Raw genomic sequence first — 16,034 nt, 5'->3', positions numbered from 1 at the left:
CCTATCACTATGCGCTCAGGGGAAGTCAAGGAGTGACATCTATAGCCTTAACGCCAAAAACAAACCAAACGAAAAGAGGACCTCACTTGTTGTCTAGCCCACCCGCCTTAACACAAATGCGAGGCCATTTCTTCTGTACGAGCAAAGCTGGAATGTCTTTATATTTATTCCTTCCGCTGACTTGGGATTTCAAACCAATACTATACTATACTAAAGGTTGGCCGTCATTATTATCATTGACGTTTGGGCGGTTGACTCTTTCCTTTTTTTTATGCAGCGGTTTACGAAGGCCTATAAGGATTCTTAGGCCGGTAGACCAGAAAGGGATTAAGCTACCAATTCAAAAGTGTCGACGAAAGAGGCTATTAGTTAGCCATGGAACCTGGGAAACAAGAGTCGTTCAGAAACGTTCATCAATCGATAGCTAGCTCGTTCATCACAGAAGAAGCCGAGTTCCAAAGAGCAGAAACGGGACCGGGGTCGAAAGACTTCCTTTATCTTTATGCAGTTGGTGGTTAACCGCTAGCGTGTCCGGTGAGTAGTCGACCTTAAGCTGACAGGGAGGTAGCGAAAGCAATAAAGAAAGGCAATCTCAGATATGTGCTGCGAACGAGCGAGTGGAAAGAACGAGTTAAGAAGCAATACTCTTTAGTTACCCGGAACCGATGTTCTGCCTGGCAAAGCGTAGCTGTATGCCCCTATCATCTTCGGCTCCTCGTTTTAGTCATTATGAAATTACTTTTTTGGATGGAGATTTATAGCATCATTCAAGAACTACAGATTAAGATCGTAGAAACATGAGCTTTATATAAGCTACACCTAATTCCAGACCGTTAATGCAAAACTATAAATAAAGGACGCAGGATCGCTATGAAATTAAAAATATATTCAACAAATGCTATAGCCAAGCAGACCCACTTAAAAAATCTTTACTGAAGCTATGAACCGCCATCATTAAACTAGCAAATAAACGTATTCCTGAGCTGTAATGCACCAAACAATGAGGGATTAGCTCAAGGAGTACTAAAAAAGGTGCTAACGGCAGTGGACTCCTGCAGGTTAAGTGAGTAAGCTAAAAAAATTTAACGCCATGTCTTTTGAAATCCAACGATCGTAAGCCTATAAAAATAGAAAATGAGAGACCAATAGTATGAGAACAATGACTTGTCACTGTGAGCTAAAGGGTATCTATACCTGGGGATTACCGAATAACAAAAAAGTAAAAGTGACGGAGATGCGAGCGGGAAAACTTTGTTTAACATTTCGAAAAGACCACCTACTTTGTTCGTTTACCAGCTTCGGCACGAAATCATGAATAAGCTTCTACGCAAGGATTGCCAAGCATTTGGCAGACTGACTTTCCCCCTCCCTTCTTTCGTAACAACAAAAATCAGAAGTAGCGACAACGAGGAAGTTAGCATAGCATAAGACAGGATGGATGGTGAATGAGAATCAAAGTTGCCTATCTTCAGAAGAATTGAATGGCAGGGTGAATGGAAAATTGCTGCAGTGGGCTGCGCCGATTGCCTCTTGATCCTCATTTCAAGCACTCATTCTCCTATTTCCTGAAGATTTTGAAGATAGTCTATTTTCTCTCACTTCGTATTTCCTCGAAATAAATGAAAATAGTTGTCTAATCTCTGAATAACTCTCAATATTGGAATTCCATTCATTTTCTGCTCTGGCTCCCGAAAGATCAAGGAGACTTTCAGAGAAAATACGCTGACGTTGTTTTTCCAACTAAAGTCTGATGTAGGCAAGTACGGTAGACTGAACACCCACCCAATCTCGAGAGACGCGATCGATATGATCGGAGTTGCCTTAGGTCTTCGCCTCACTCTACCTGTTGTTTGTTCTTCCAGCGGGTGTCATTGTCCCTGCTTCACACTCCTCTTCTTTCGCTTTTCTTTAATTTTATATGACGTATCGCGCGTGCCCGTTTGAAACGTCACTTCCCAACCGTCACCCTCTTCCAGATCTATGAAAGGTGAAAATCTCGCGTCACAGGAGAATAATGAACAAGTTGATTTTGCATTCGAGATGCTGAGGGCGAGCTCGTATGGATACATTACTGAATTCTCTATGAGGCCTTGCACTAAGGCACATACATCGAGATGAGGGTCGCGAAGGTGCAAAGATCCGGTCTTTGACACCGTCGTCAGGACAAAACAAAACGCTATACAATGTGTGTTTGACACTATAACCCTAGGCGGGACTAGTTTAGGATGATCGCCGAGTGCGTTCTCTCGATTAGGCGAATGCGAGTTGACGGATAGCTTCCCGTTCGTTCGCTAGGAGCACTAGCAGGGGAAAGTCAGAAGAGAGAGTTCAATAGGCCAATGCAAATTGTTCACGTTCAGAAACCCGGCGAGTACGAAGGCTGAAGGTCATCGAGAGGGTTGCCTATAATAAAGTGTATATCAACAGGAGGAAAGTTCGACGTAGGAAAGTTAACATAAGGATGGGAAAAGAATCATCGACAAAGAAGCACCTGTCATAGGAAATTCTCGAAAGTCGCATTCATTCTGGCTTGTCATCATTAAAACGCAACCAAGTTAACACGTACCGAAGCTTTCGTCGGATAAAGATCCGAGATTCAGCGACTTCCTTATTAAGGAGTTTGAAAGGCGCTCTCCGGTTTTTCGAAAAAAAAAATGAAAATGAACAGAATATACCTCCTTTGAAAATGCAAATATTTTTCGTAGCGAGCAGAATCAAAGTTCTCCAAGCAAATTCTGTATGCTAAACCATAATCTGCTACTACACGACGGAAAGGCTCTTGCGTTAAGACCGATAGAGGAAGCTACCCTCGCAAGGGCAGAAAGAAGGTTCCGGTATAATGAAGGCCTTCAACAACCAGGTAGTACAAATTTCATTACCTTTTCCCGTAGAATCTTAGTCCCAAACCGAAGAATAGATCCATTAGGACGCGTTTATGTCTGAGTTTGCATAATAAAACATGGTCCGCCAATTATGAGTATCCATCTCTGGCTTCTCCGACTTGGCTGCAGCGAATGGAAAAACTGGATAGAAGAAGAGTCGCTGGATATTCAGCTAGAAATGGACGGCCATAGAAGTAGGGAACCCGTCCTCCCTATGGTCTCTCTTTGGCAAAAAGGTTTTCTCCGGTAGTCAGTACTTGGGATCTTAGTTCTACATGATGCTGGAATTGGATCTACTATTAAGGATTTCTAAAGGACAACTGCGAAAAGTCTGCAAAGATGATTGAAGCTTTCGTGAGTGGGTTATAGCCGGATCTCTCATCCCGTTCATAGAGGAATCCTTCCCCGAATGATTCGCCATTGTGACCTCCCTTGAGAAGGAGGATTCCCACTTCCCATTTTGCAGGCATACTATGAGGTACTGCCGCGTTCTCTTCTACCTACCCGCACGCCCATCGTATGCTGATCGCGAGCCCGACCCATTGTGTGCTAGTTCTAGGAGCTAATGAGCTGGTAAAACATCAATAGGAAAGAGTACTTTGGGCGCTGCCCAACCTTCCTTCTAGGAAGGTCATCGTCATGACAGACAAACACAACAGATCGGTTACCGAAGTCAAACTTTCCGGTCACGGCAAATCTTAGCCAAAGAAAGTATGATCTCAGTCAGCATCAGCCTCTTTCTTCGAACTTATCCGGTCAATCCATCTTCGAAGGGTGCAATCAGATTAGAAGGCCCCAGATCGTGGTTATCTCTTTCCAAAGAGACCTTATCCTAAATAGGAAATGTTAAACCGATAGCCGCCCCCGGCGTAAATCAAATCTCGACCCGAATCCAAAACCGGATCGGTAATTGGCCTTAATCATTCAAGCATCCTTCAATTAGGCTCGGCCCATCAAAGATGAAGAGATCAAAGACTGCAGCAACATAGAATGCAATGCGACCTTAATCAAGCTGATGGTCTTAAAAAAACCCGCCACTATCAAGTTGCGGTATAAGTTATATGGCACCAGCTTAAGGATAATTAACTTAAACACGCCTGAAGCGTTAAGATCAGGCTATATGGTGCGCGACTTCTCATTTGGAGCGACAGGGTAGCCTAAAATAAAAATCCGACGTCGGTTTATAAAGCCGACAATGGCTTCAGAGTTAACTGCCAAAGAGGCAACTCAAAACCCGCCCAATACTGTGGCGGCATGAATAGTTCTCGCCAGCCAATCAGGCCGGCGGCATTTAATGAAGAGATAACAGTAGTGGAGCGGCAAAATGACCAGACTGCCCCTCCACTTACTAATCAGACTGCCGCATAACGCGGCTGAAATTACATCCCGCTTAATCCTGCGGTCGGAATTATTTCACCCAACAAATGCCCCCCACCGAGAGACGGGCCGGAAGTACGACCGTCACTCGGTGATCTCTTTATAAAGTGACCGGCCTCGACCGAAGAACTCACACTGTCCTTGTGTCTTCTCGTCTCCCTTCCTTCTCAGAGCTCTGAGCGTCCGAGCAACTCCACCTCCTTCTCCGGCGACCTTGCTCTCCCTCTCTCTGTCTCCGAGCGGCATTCAGGTGGGTTGATCATTCTTATCTCCCGTTTAGTCGGGATTCTTGAGATAAAGATCGTCGGGAAATCAAGGACCTAGGGCGGAGACCATGGAAACCCTCCTCCTTCCAAGATCCGTTCACAGCGGCCCCTGCCGACAAAATGTTCCCACTTAATCTGAACTTAGACCCTGGGCGATTTTGAACGCCATTACTGCCGTGTTGGGCCGTTCATGAAAAACCCTCTTTTTCTTGACCAAACCACCGCCGCCGTCATGGCGGCCGGGGAAACTTGTAATTCCGGCAAGATACCTGATTCCACCGGTGATTTTCAAAACCAAACCCGAAATTTGCATAACTTTTGTTAACCATAAAGTTCCATCTCACTCTTGGTCGCGCATAAATAACTTAATTATCAAATAATTCTATCCCGAATCATCATCCCCTGTTCTTGATAATCTCTTTATCATTTTTCAGTAATGGCGGATCCGAAGGCATCTGTTGACCCCAAGGAGGTTGTTTCTGAGGCCGGCCAAGGTCTGCCGCCACTTCCGCCGTCACCGCAGCCAAGTCCTCTGCCATCACCAACTCCGATGCACGAAGAATATGTACCCGAGTTTGTGGTGCCACCGAGGGAAGTTGGGATGGAGGAGGCTACAGAAGAAGAGGTTGAGGAAGAGGTTGGAAGGGATACATTCGCAGAGTATTCTCCTTACCCCCCTAGCAAGGGGTTAACACCATTTGATGAAGCCAATTCGAGGCTTGGACTGGAGAAGGGCCGTGCCGTGGAGGACCTATTTGACATGGATCTGGACTGTGTGGGCCCACAGTTGCCCGATATTCTGACGAGGTCGACGATAATGAACTTTGGTTGCAGAGAGGGGGCCTTTGGAGTAACGACTACTTCCCCCCATGCGCAGGGTACAATTTGAGAGCCCGTTTCGCAATCGAGGACCGGGGATGCACATGTGAACACCATGGCGCAGGAATTTGTGAAGTTCACGAAGAAAGGATGGGAAGCGCACAAGGCCACAAGACTCAGGGTCACCATGTTCCAACACCCACTGAAGCTAGCATGGACCCGGCAGATTTTGCAACACTATAAGGAGGATCTGGAGGAGGCCGGGATTTTATGGGGCGTTTATGCCGGGCTGTTTGAGTACAGAGTAAGCTGGGCCTTACTGAAGGCCTTTTTCACTTTTTGTAACAGCGACGGCCACACCATCGTCACCAGAATGGGGGAAATAGGTTTTAGTTTACTGGACATGCGGGAGATCCGCGGGCTACCCATCACAGGCTCCCCTTATGACGAGTACATTCCCGAGGGCCGAGATTTCTCACACCACCTTCTCTCTTTGTATATATCATATGGAGAGCTTTTTGCACTTTGCAGTGGGTCTGTTTCTTTTGTTTCATGGATTGATTACCTTGTAGAGGAGGCCGTCATCGACCCAAAATCGTCGAGTCTTGCCCTCCCGTGCAAGCTTCACCAACTCCTGGGCCATGGGGTCTTCGATGGTTCCTACGCGAATCCGATCGATCAACGTCCCCTTGAGCTGGCACACCGCTGCCAACTCCGCCTTCCGGCTCAAGGCATCGGCCACTCGGTTCTCCTTGCCCGGCTTGTATTCTAGGGTCATGTCGAACTCCGCCAATCAGTCTTGCCACCGCACACGCTTCGGTGACAGCTTCTTCATCACTTCGAGTTCCGGGGGTACCATCCCATACAGTGCCCTCACGGATGGTTGAGCTCCCGGTTCCAACTCGATCTCCGCCGGACCTTCGCGAGCTCACGTGGCTCCCTGCTCTTGTCCCGCTTGGAGGACTTCTTCTTCTCGAGCACGACGTCGGTGACGGCGNAGGACTTGACTTGGGATTACGCTCTTTCCTTGTTGTCTCGCTCAATGGTTTCGACTAGGGGTTCCTTGAGTACTGCGACGGTCAGACCCCTTTCCTTTCTTTATTAGGGATTATCTGTGGCAAGAGGTTTCGTTTCCCACTTATACTATACCAGCTTCTTTCCCTACCACAGCTATTGGCTAAACTAAAGGGATTGATTGGCTGTCTTACGGGCGTGGGTCACACATCTCAAAACCCTACCCCGAATACATTCTCTATGAAGCTAAGCTGAAAGGAGAGTGATCGTTGGTATCGAATCTAAACCAAGGCGTACAAAGACCAAGGCTATCTTTCTTATCACCACTCTCTTCCCTTATAATGCACTAACTATCTAAATTAGACAAATTCATTTTAGGTTCACAAAGAGCCAATAAAGAAAAGGAAAAAAATCTTTTTTCTTCAAAGGAGCAAGAGTAACATTATTTCGTACCCCCCGGGCATTCCAGAATAGACACTTAATCATTTAGGAGAAAAATAATCAGTGGCTGCCAGGATGAATCTGTGTCCTCGCCTTGAGGGTGGCTCAATAGGCCCGATCACATCTGTTCCCCATGCTGCAAATGGCCACGCGGGGACTGTGGGGTGTAAAGGACTTGGAGGTCGATGAGGTATTTCACAGCTAAGAGCAAAAGTCATAGGGACAGCGGTACTTCACTGGTCCCTATGACTATCATCAAAGTACAGATGAAGATGCGTAGGCAACAGATCCCTAGTCTTAGAGCTAGGACTTTTACAGTAAGATAGGGTACTGCCGAATCAGTTAATAATCCCATTTGAGCTCTCCTTTACGGAACGTGGCTACCCTAGCTCTTGCCAGGACTCCGACTCTTTCTTGCTTTCTGATCTATGGAACCCTGTGGAGCACTTTTCTTGCCCTGAGACGAGCCTTGATCTTGGGAATGGTTGACCAACTCACTAAAATCATGAGGAGCTTTCTGTGGGAGAAAAGTGATTGTACCAAAGGCCTTCACCTCATAAGCTGGGGCAAGGTCACTAATGCTACCAATGCTTGATAAGGACTACTCCTTATTCCAGCTGGCTTATTAAAAAAAAAAGCAAATTTCTCCATCGTCGTCAAGTAATAATAGCAGTTCAACATGGCACAAGCCACTGGGACATCCGTCTTTTCAGCGCCTAGTTTTGATGGTGAAGGCTTGAGTTCTAAAAAAAAAAGGAGAGTACCATAACGAGAAGAAAGCGAGATGCATAAAACAGGCGATTCCTCCATCACAAACCGGAAACCAGATGACGCACTAACGAAACCAAGCTGCATGAACTCAAGAAATAAAGAAAGAGACCAAATGACCAGCCAAACAAAGCTTGATGACCTAAAAACCTGGTGCTTGCTTCCCTAACCAGAAAGAAGATCGAGGCAGGCGTATACAGCTTCGCATCAACGGGAAGAAGGACACACCATAACCTCGCTTTAATAAAAAGAAGGAAAGAGGATAACCGACAAAAGAAAAAGACAAGACGAGGCTACCACCCCTTTACTCCATTAGAGAATCACCATTATCGCTGCGGTAGCCTCGCCCTTACACTCAACGACAAGAGCTTACTCCAACTACGCTTGCAACAAAGAATGCGAATGACAAAGTAAAAGCCTGTTCCAAAAGTACTTTTGTCATCATCAACCTATTCTCTCGCAGCTGCAGATATAGGGCCATCTTTTTCAGCATCTCAGTTGTGGCATCAGCGTGCGTCTGGTACATATTTCTCTCTCTCGTCTTCCTCATCTTGCAAAGAATTGGTGTTTAGGTGATTTTAGTTTTCAGTCCTCTGACTCCTTTGATGTGTCTTCATGTATGGGTTGCAAGTTGGCAAAACACTTGGCCCTCCCCTTTCAGTCTAGTGACACTGTAACTCCTGCCCCCGTCTGAGATAATTCATTCTGATATTTGAGGTCAGGCTCCTATTTTTGCAAACAAAAGGGTTTGTGTTGATCCTCAATCTCGTCGCCTTCAGGTCTCGTCACATGTGTTCTTTCGTCGAAAGCATGTTGTTTTCTTTTATCCTTCTTCTTCCTCTGCCCTAGCTTCTGATTGGTCCCGAGTCCACTTCTATTCTACTTTCCTCTCCTGAGACTTCGTCTTTGCCATCTGCTGATGACTCTCACCCTCCTCGACGTGTCTTGTGTCCATCGTCCCCCAATTATTCTAGTCTACTCTCGCGGGGCTCCTGGTGACATTCTGATATTTGTTTTTGATAGGCATTCACAGCAGCTTGCGGCCTCGCCAGATCAGACATCTCTGGTTGTCGATCCTCCGACTAAGCCACAGGTTTTTAGGTCTTCTCGCATTTTCACTCAGCCTATTTATTTCGTTGAATCTCACTTGATCGTCATCGTGCCTTTTTAGCTGCTGTTCACTCTTTCCATGAGCCTCAGTCAACTAGGGAGGCAGGCAGCCGCTATTCCATGTTGGCAACAGGCAATGTCTGAAGAACTTACTTTACTTCAGCAGAATGGCATTTGGGATCTTGTTCCTCTTCCGTCTGGTAAGGTTGCTATTGGTTGCCGTTGGGTTTCTAAAGTGAAGACGCGAGAAGATGGGTCTGTTGAGAGATACAAAGCTAGGCTGGTCGCCAGAGGTTACTCCTGGGAGTATGGCATAGACTATGAGGAGACTTTTGCGCCTGTGGCTAAGATGACTAGTGTCAGAACCATTATAGCCGTTGCAGCGGTTGGCCACTCACTATTTGATTTTTGTTGATTTTTGCAAAATATGCCTTCAACCATGGTGATCTTCATGAGGAGGTGTACATGCAGCCTCCCCCTGGACAACATTCCGCTCCTTCTCCTCTTGTCTGCCCCTTACGCAAAGCGATCTATGGTCTCAACAAGCCCCTCGAGCCTCGGTTTTAGAAGTTCAGCACAGTGGTTATCCAGGCAGGGTTTGCTCGGAGTGATCATGATTCGGCCATGTTCGTATCAGTTTCTCCTCGAGGACGTGCTATTCTGTTGTTGTATGTTGATGATATGAAACTGACTGGTTCTTACTCCGTTACCATATCGCTGATCAAGTGTCGCCTTCATCAATTATTTGCTATGAAGGCGCTCTTAAGCCCTAAGTATTTTCTTGGCTTGGAGGTCGCACATTCTCCTCGTGGATATTTGGTATCTCAGATCAAATAACGTCATGACTTTCTGCACTCGAGCTCAACTCAATGATGAGAAGATTGTTGACACTCCCTTGGATGGAGCTTAACGTTAAACTCCGTCCGACTGATGGCTCACCATTATCTGATCCGACGCAGTACAGACAGTTGGTCTGCAGTTTGGTTTATCTGACAATCTCTCGCCCAGATGGCTGTTCCTAAGAAAGTCAGCCTTTCATGGCTGCCCCCCGGTCAGTTCACCTTGCAGCAGTTCATCGGATTCTTAGATATATTCGAGGTACCTTTTCTCGAGCCGTCCTTTTTTCCGTCATCGTCCTCTTGTGAGTTGCGTGCAACTACTGATGCCGATTGGGCCGGAGATCCTTCAGATAGGTGCTCAACTACAGGCTTCTCTATTTTTTGGGGAGACTCTCCACTATATGTTCAGAGAAAAAAGCAAGAGACAGTTGCTCCTTCCAGTGACGAAGCGGAGTACCGTGCCATGGCACACACTACTGGATAGATTGTATGGCTCCGTTGGTGACTTTCTGATCGCAGGTTTCATTTGACCAACGCCATTTTTTTTTTTTNAAGCCGCGGGCCTCAGCGCGAGACGAAAGCTCACCGTCACAAAAATGAAGAAATTCACTTTTCACTCACATTGGCATCTTTCTTTGTTTCCGTACCGTGATCCGTCCTTATAAGCCTGAAGGGGCCTTTTGTACTAGCTTACCGCCTGAACTAGAGCTAGAAGCCGAACCGATGACCAACCGAAGAAGGTTTGATCTACGGTGCTCTCACTGGACTGGCTGTACTGACTTACCTCACTAGCTAAACTAATGGAACCCGCCTTGGGCGAGTACTGGAAGCCGGAAAGCAAATTGTTTCTCTTCCCTAAAACCATCTTCGGCAACACTGGGAGAAAGAGTATTACAAGAAAGGGATTGGTTCTTAAAGGGAGCAGCCACCATAGCGTCAACGTCCAGAGGAGGGTTTGGCGAAAGAAAGATGGGGAGCCCGTCATATTGACCACCACTACTGGAATTGGTACTGGTCTGGCCAGCTTCAAAAGGGCTGCGCTAATAGCAAGGGCTTGAGCGCCTTTTGCTCTGAACGCTGATTCTTGCTTTGATGCCTCCGTTTGCTCGTTCCATTCCAGTGTTGGTTATCCAATGGCAGCTCTTTCCATCTATCTTATGCAATTCAATCCTATTCTATAAATTATACTACTACCAAAAATAATCTTCTTATTTTTTTTTTGAACAAACATCTCAAAAGTAGGTCCAGGGCCAGAAAAGTAGTCCAATCGTTTGGCTTTGGCCTTGGTATCCAAGGAACATCACGTGGATGCGAGGGTGGGTTCCTCAGTAACCCTGGTCAAGTCCAGCTCATCAACAACATCTTCTTCCTCCCTCTCTGTCGTTCCCACAGGTTCGGGCGATCAGGCATGAGAATCGTTATCCTACTTGGTCGGCTCGCTTAGTCTCTTCACTTCCGGGCACCGCCAATGTCGGCTAACGCCGCGACGAGGGCGTGATGGGTCTACCTGAAAACCATCAGGCCCAGGGGCCTTTCCAAGGGGCATCGACCACAAGGCTGCTCTAATCTCCTCAATGGAGAAGGGTTTAAGGAATCGACCGAGATAAAGAAATCCTGAGTGAATGGATCGAGAGAGACTGCCCACACGAACGAAGGAGCGACTCGCCAGGCTTGAACTGGCACAGGCAAATAGGATGAAAATCCGCCTATCTTCCATCAACAGGAGTCGCTTTTGTTTACGCAGTTCAATGCCCCCTGAACATTGATCTCCAGAAGGTAAGACCTGCGCCCTCAACAGCCCACTTAATGACTACAAGTGCCATCCATTACACTTCCCCCGGAAGTAACCTTGTTGCATAAGTAGGGACCTGCACGAATGGTGTAAGGTTTCGCACTGAGAACCTTTCCCGCCTAGTGTTATAGTGTCGAACACACATTGTTATAGGTTTTGTTTGTTGTCCTGACGACGGTTGTCAAAGACCGGATCTTTGCACTTCGCGACCCTATCCGAGTAAGCTCCTTTGGGCGCCGAACCGACAATTCCTTTTTCAGAAAGAAAGTGAACCAGAACTAATTCTTTGATACCAAAAACTCAAACTAGGAATTGATCTTCGAAAGAGGAAAGCAGGCGGACTGAGGCCGTTCCTGGGACCTAAACCCATTGAAAGAAGGTAGAAAAAGATTCGCAGCTTACGGGCGCTTTCAAGGGGGGCCGTGTCAGAGTCTGCATCGATTTCAGAAAGCTGAACAAAGAAAGCATGCCCACTTCTTTTCCCTTGCCACACATGGACCTTCTGGTTGACAAGACTGCAGGTCATGAGATGCTTTCCATTATGGATGGTTTCTCGTGGTGACAACCAGATCAAACTCGCCGAAGAAGATCAGGAGAAGACGTCGTTCACAACACCTTGGGGACGTACTGCTACGTAGTAATGCCTTTCGGTCTCAAACTCGGCAAGAACTCATAAGCGTATGACTGCAATCTATCACGATATGATGCATGACTGTATGGGAGTGTACGTCGACGATATACTTGGCAAATCCAAGACAGGAGAAGGACATCCGGAAGCTCTACAAAGGGTTCTTGAAAGATCACGAAATCTCAGTTGAGAACCCCAATCAGTTTGTTTGGTCTTTCGTCGGGGAAGTGACTTGGTTTCATCGTCAGTAAGAGAAGAGGATTGAAATAGACCCAGTCAAAGTCAGGGCCATATTGGAAATGCCTCCAAAAAAATAAATCAAAGAATTGAGAGGCCTCATCGGACGGTTGCAATTCATACAGCGGTTCATATCTCAACATTCCAACCGGTGTGAACCTGTCTACAAACTCTTGTTTGGAGGGGCAGAATATGTCTGGGATGATGAATACCAAGCTGCACGGAATAAAGTACTTGCTCAATCCACCTGTATTGGTCCCACCAGTACACTTCTACTCTATCTCTCCGCAACTGGCAAGGCGAGAGGACTGGTTTGTTTTGGCCCAGTACGACCATAGAGGAAAGAAAGAGAGGGCAATATACTATCTCAGCAAGTCACTAGTCGAATATGAAAGCAAATAACACTTACATTGAGTTTACTTGTTTAGCATTGGTATGCGCATCGCTGAAATTAAGACAAAATTTCCGTTACCATTCCGTCAGATTGTTGGCACGAATGGATCCCCTACCTCTTCGAGAAACCTGTCGTATCGGGAGAGTAGCTCGTTGGCAGATGCTGTTGTCGGAGTTTGACATAACCTATGTCACGCAGAAAGCAAGAAAGGAGCAAGCCATTGCGGATCATCTTGCGACCCTTGCCATCTCATGAGCCTGTAAAGACTTTTTTTCCGGATCAGAAATTTTCTATGCGGACATAGACTCCCGTTTGGACAAATTTGATGGAGCGCTCAATGAGGAAGGAAATGGAATCGGTCTTGTGTTGTTATCACCAGACTCCTGAAGGAGTGAATACACCCAAAGCTTCTCAGTTTTTCCTACCACAAACAATGTTCCCGAGTATGAAGCTTTCATCGCAGGCCAACAAGCAGCACTTCAGCTCGATGCAAGGCATCTCCAATTTCTAGGGATTCCAAGCTGGTGAGTGATAGGTGAATGGAAGACGAAAAAGAAATGAGACCATATCAGGAGTTGGCACGAGACTTCGGTACTAGGCCTGACGTCATGTTCGGAATCTGATGACCAGATGCTCGGAAGTACAAGAGGGAGCACAGTACGCACTGATGAGCAGCCCGACTTAGACGACTAATGCCTTCTCCCAACCTCAAAAGGTTTTGAGGTTGAGCACAAGAAAAGAAAAGCGAAAAAGAAGCAACTCCTTGAGCGCTAGGAGAGGGACCGCCAGATTGAGGATGAGGAGGGGGGGGGGGAGTATGGAAAAGGAGATAAAGGTGTGGTCATTGGAGGAGGAGGAATACGAGGCAATGAAATTGTTGTTGGTTGTATAGCAACAAAGTGAAACGCTTGATTTTTCGATATCAAGCCCAAAAAAGACATCCATGTTCGTATAGTGAAACGGGGTATGAAAGAGCTACAGCAAAGACAAGATTGACTCATATTATTCCTACTTGCTTTCCTATTCAAGATGGTTTTACAGCAGGTGTGCTGACTTGACCCGAGGAGATCCGATTGCTTGTGCTTATGTACCAGTTCCTATTGCTTGCTTTACTTTTAGTAATAGATATATTAATATTTCGATTTCTATTGGCAGGCTATTAAGCTGGAAAAGCGTCTTCAGAAAGTAATCAACATCAGCAATCAGTGTTAGGAAAGAACGATCATCCCAAGAGGCATACTATTAAGGAACTGGAAGCACTGCTCTCTCGTCCCTTCGTTGGTCCGTTTAGTCACTCGAAATCGAAAGTCACATCACGGGAAGCAAGTAAGCGTACAAGGCTTTCCGGATCCCATCGAAGAAAAAGCGCCAATCGCTGGAAATGGTATGGCCTATTTCAACACCTATCCTTCCTTTTGAAACTCTCGGAAGACCTCTCCGGTCTATAGTCATTACTAGTCCTTATGGACTGATGGCTAAAAAAAACAATAAACACCCTGCTCGTTAGAAAGCCCTAAAAAAATCAAGGAAGGCACAACAGAACGAACTCTTGTCTTCCCTGAAAATAGGGCCACAAAGAAAGCTGAACTCGAATGGGCTGCTAGCAGATTTGTTGGAGATGGCAAGTTAACACCGTGGGTAGGCTTGCCTTTCACTCGCTCTGATTTTGGCGGAACGTAAACGTTAGAGTAGAATGTTAGAGGTAAGAACATGTTTTCAAAAAGAAAAATGGAAAAGAGGATTTGCGAAGATATGCAGATTATCAGCCTTGATCTCCAGCTTGATGAGAAAGAAGACGAAGAATCGGCGAGCATCCTAGCCAAATGGGACTTGTGTCTCAATCCGATCAAAAAGAAACTGTGTGTTGACCACCGGGAAAGGAATGGATTAAGATGTTGACGGACGGTTCAATTAGCGAGCATGGGAAGGCTTGTGGAGGTTTAGCAAGAGACGACAAAGGGGATATATGCGCTCTCTCAAGCAGTTAAGAACAAGACCATACGATGATTCGAGCTCTTTTGCATCTGAACATGTATTCAAATAGCAGCTGAAAAGGAGTGCCAACACTTGTAGGGGGATTTGGATTGATTCGGATTCCCTAACGTAAGACATGGTCTACTCTCCATATCCCAAAGTCCGCAGCTAAGGAAAGCCTCTTCTTCATAAGATCAAGAAAGTACGTCGAAGATTTGAAAATCTCCCATACTTGGAGAGAAGCAAACCAACCGGCCGATTTTATGGCAATTTACTATATTGGCGGTTGGTAGTAGACATATTTGGTCTTCACATTTTCCCTTCCATTTTTCAAAGTTAGTTGAAGAGGATAGATCCGGGAAATTGTACATACGAATGGAATGTCAATCTTCATTTTTGTATATTAATACACTGGTAGGGGTCGATCAGGCTAATCCCAAAGCTGACCCCCGAACAGCTGCCGGACTGCTCTACTGACCTTCTCTCTCTTCGGACTCACTGAACCTTCTCAAAGACTCCTTTTGCACTGAGAACACAATTCATCACCCTCCTTCTCACAATCAGGCAAACCAGGTACGTTGATCGAATCTTCTTTCGCATCCAGAAGAGAGGCTGTGGGCTATCCGAGAGAGTGGTTCAGGTGACTACACTACCTGAGTCATTGATTAAGCAGGTCAGATGGGCTTAGTAGGGCTCGAACCTACAATATCACCGTTATGAGCGGTACGTTTCAACCAATTAAACTATAAGCCCAATCGGATCTCTACATGCAATTCCTTCGGGAAGAGCGGACAGAAAGAGGAGACCTTTGCTCTATCTCCTTCTTCCTCTTCCCGGGGCCCCCAGAGGGGTTCTTTGGCAAGCCCTACTAAAGAAGCTAAGTGACTTTCGTCACCCAAGTAGTGAGTTTGAGAGTGACCGGTAGGGCGAGCACTTGTACTTCTAGGCGTTGGCGACCTATAGTCTTGTTACGCAACACGGCTTCACTCGATTCAGTATTTCAATAGAACAAACAAGCCCACTAATAGCTTAGAGTTTGGCCCTTCCACTTTGGTGTAGTTGACCCTACCTATTGACTCAAGGTCAGACCTCTGACTCAAGGTTCAATTGAAGAGGGAACCCTTACGTAGTGGGATGTAGGCTGAAGTTGTTTTGGTACTTTTTCACTACGTCTTATTATTTATAAAGTAACCGGCTTTTCACCGGCAGGTCAGTAGGCCTTTGTGAAGGCGAACAAACTCAAGTTCTCAGCGGGCGCTAGCGCTATCTTGTTCGCTTTTGTCAACTGAAGTCGCGCGTAGCGCCAACTAACTGATAGCTAATAGAGCGCTCCGCCCCGTTTGAGTCTAAGCGAGCAGAGCCATTTCTTTCTACTGTCGTAAAAAGAAAAAAGAAAAGTACCAAAGGCGAAGGGCATTCTGTTGTACAGCTACTTTGGTATAGTTACAAAGGTAACCGGTAGGTTACTTTTGAATCGACAGTAGTGACGAAAG

General features: G+C 46.2%; 1 pseudogene; it reads right to left on the bottom strand.

Moving 5' to 3' along the window:
* Positions 1-735: 735 nt before the first annotated feature.
* LOC109705762 lies at positions 736-4,505 on the bottom strand (annotated as a pseudogene).
* Between the last annotated feature and the right edge of the window lie 11,529 nt (positions 4,506-16,034).

Source organism: Ananas comosus, unplaced genomic scaffold (genome assembly GCF_001540865.1).
Source record: "Ananas comosus cultivar F153 unplaced genomic scaffold, ASM154086v1, whole genome shotgun sequence".
NCBI lineage: Eukaryota > Viridiplantae > Streptophyta > Magnoliopsida > Poales > Bromeliaceae > Ananas > Ananas comosus.
Note: the sequence above shows the minus strand (reverse complement) of the source record. Positions and strands in the feature narration are given on the sequence as shown.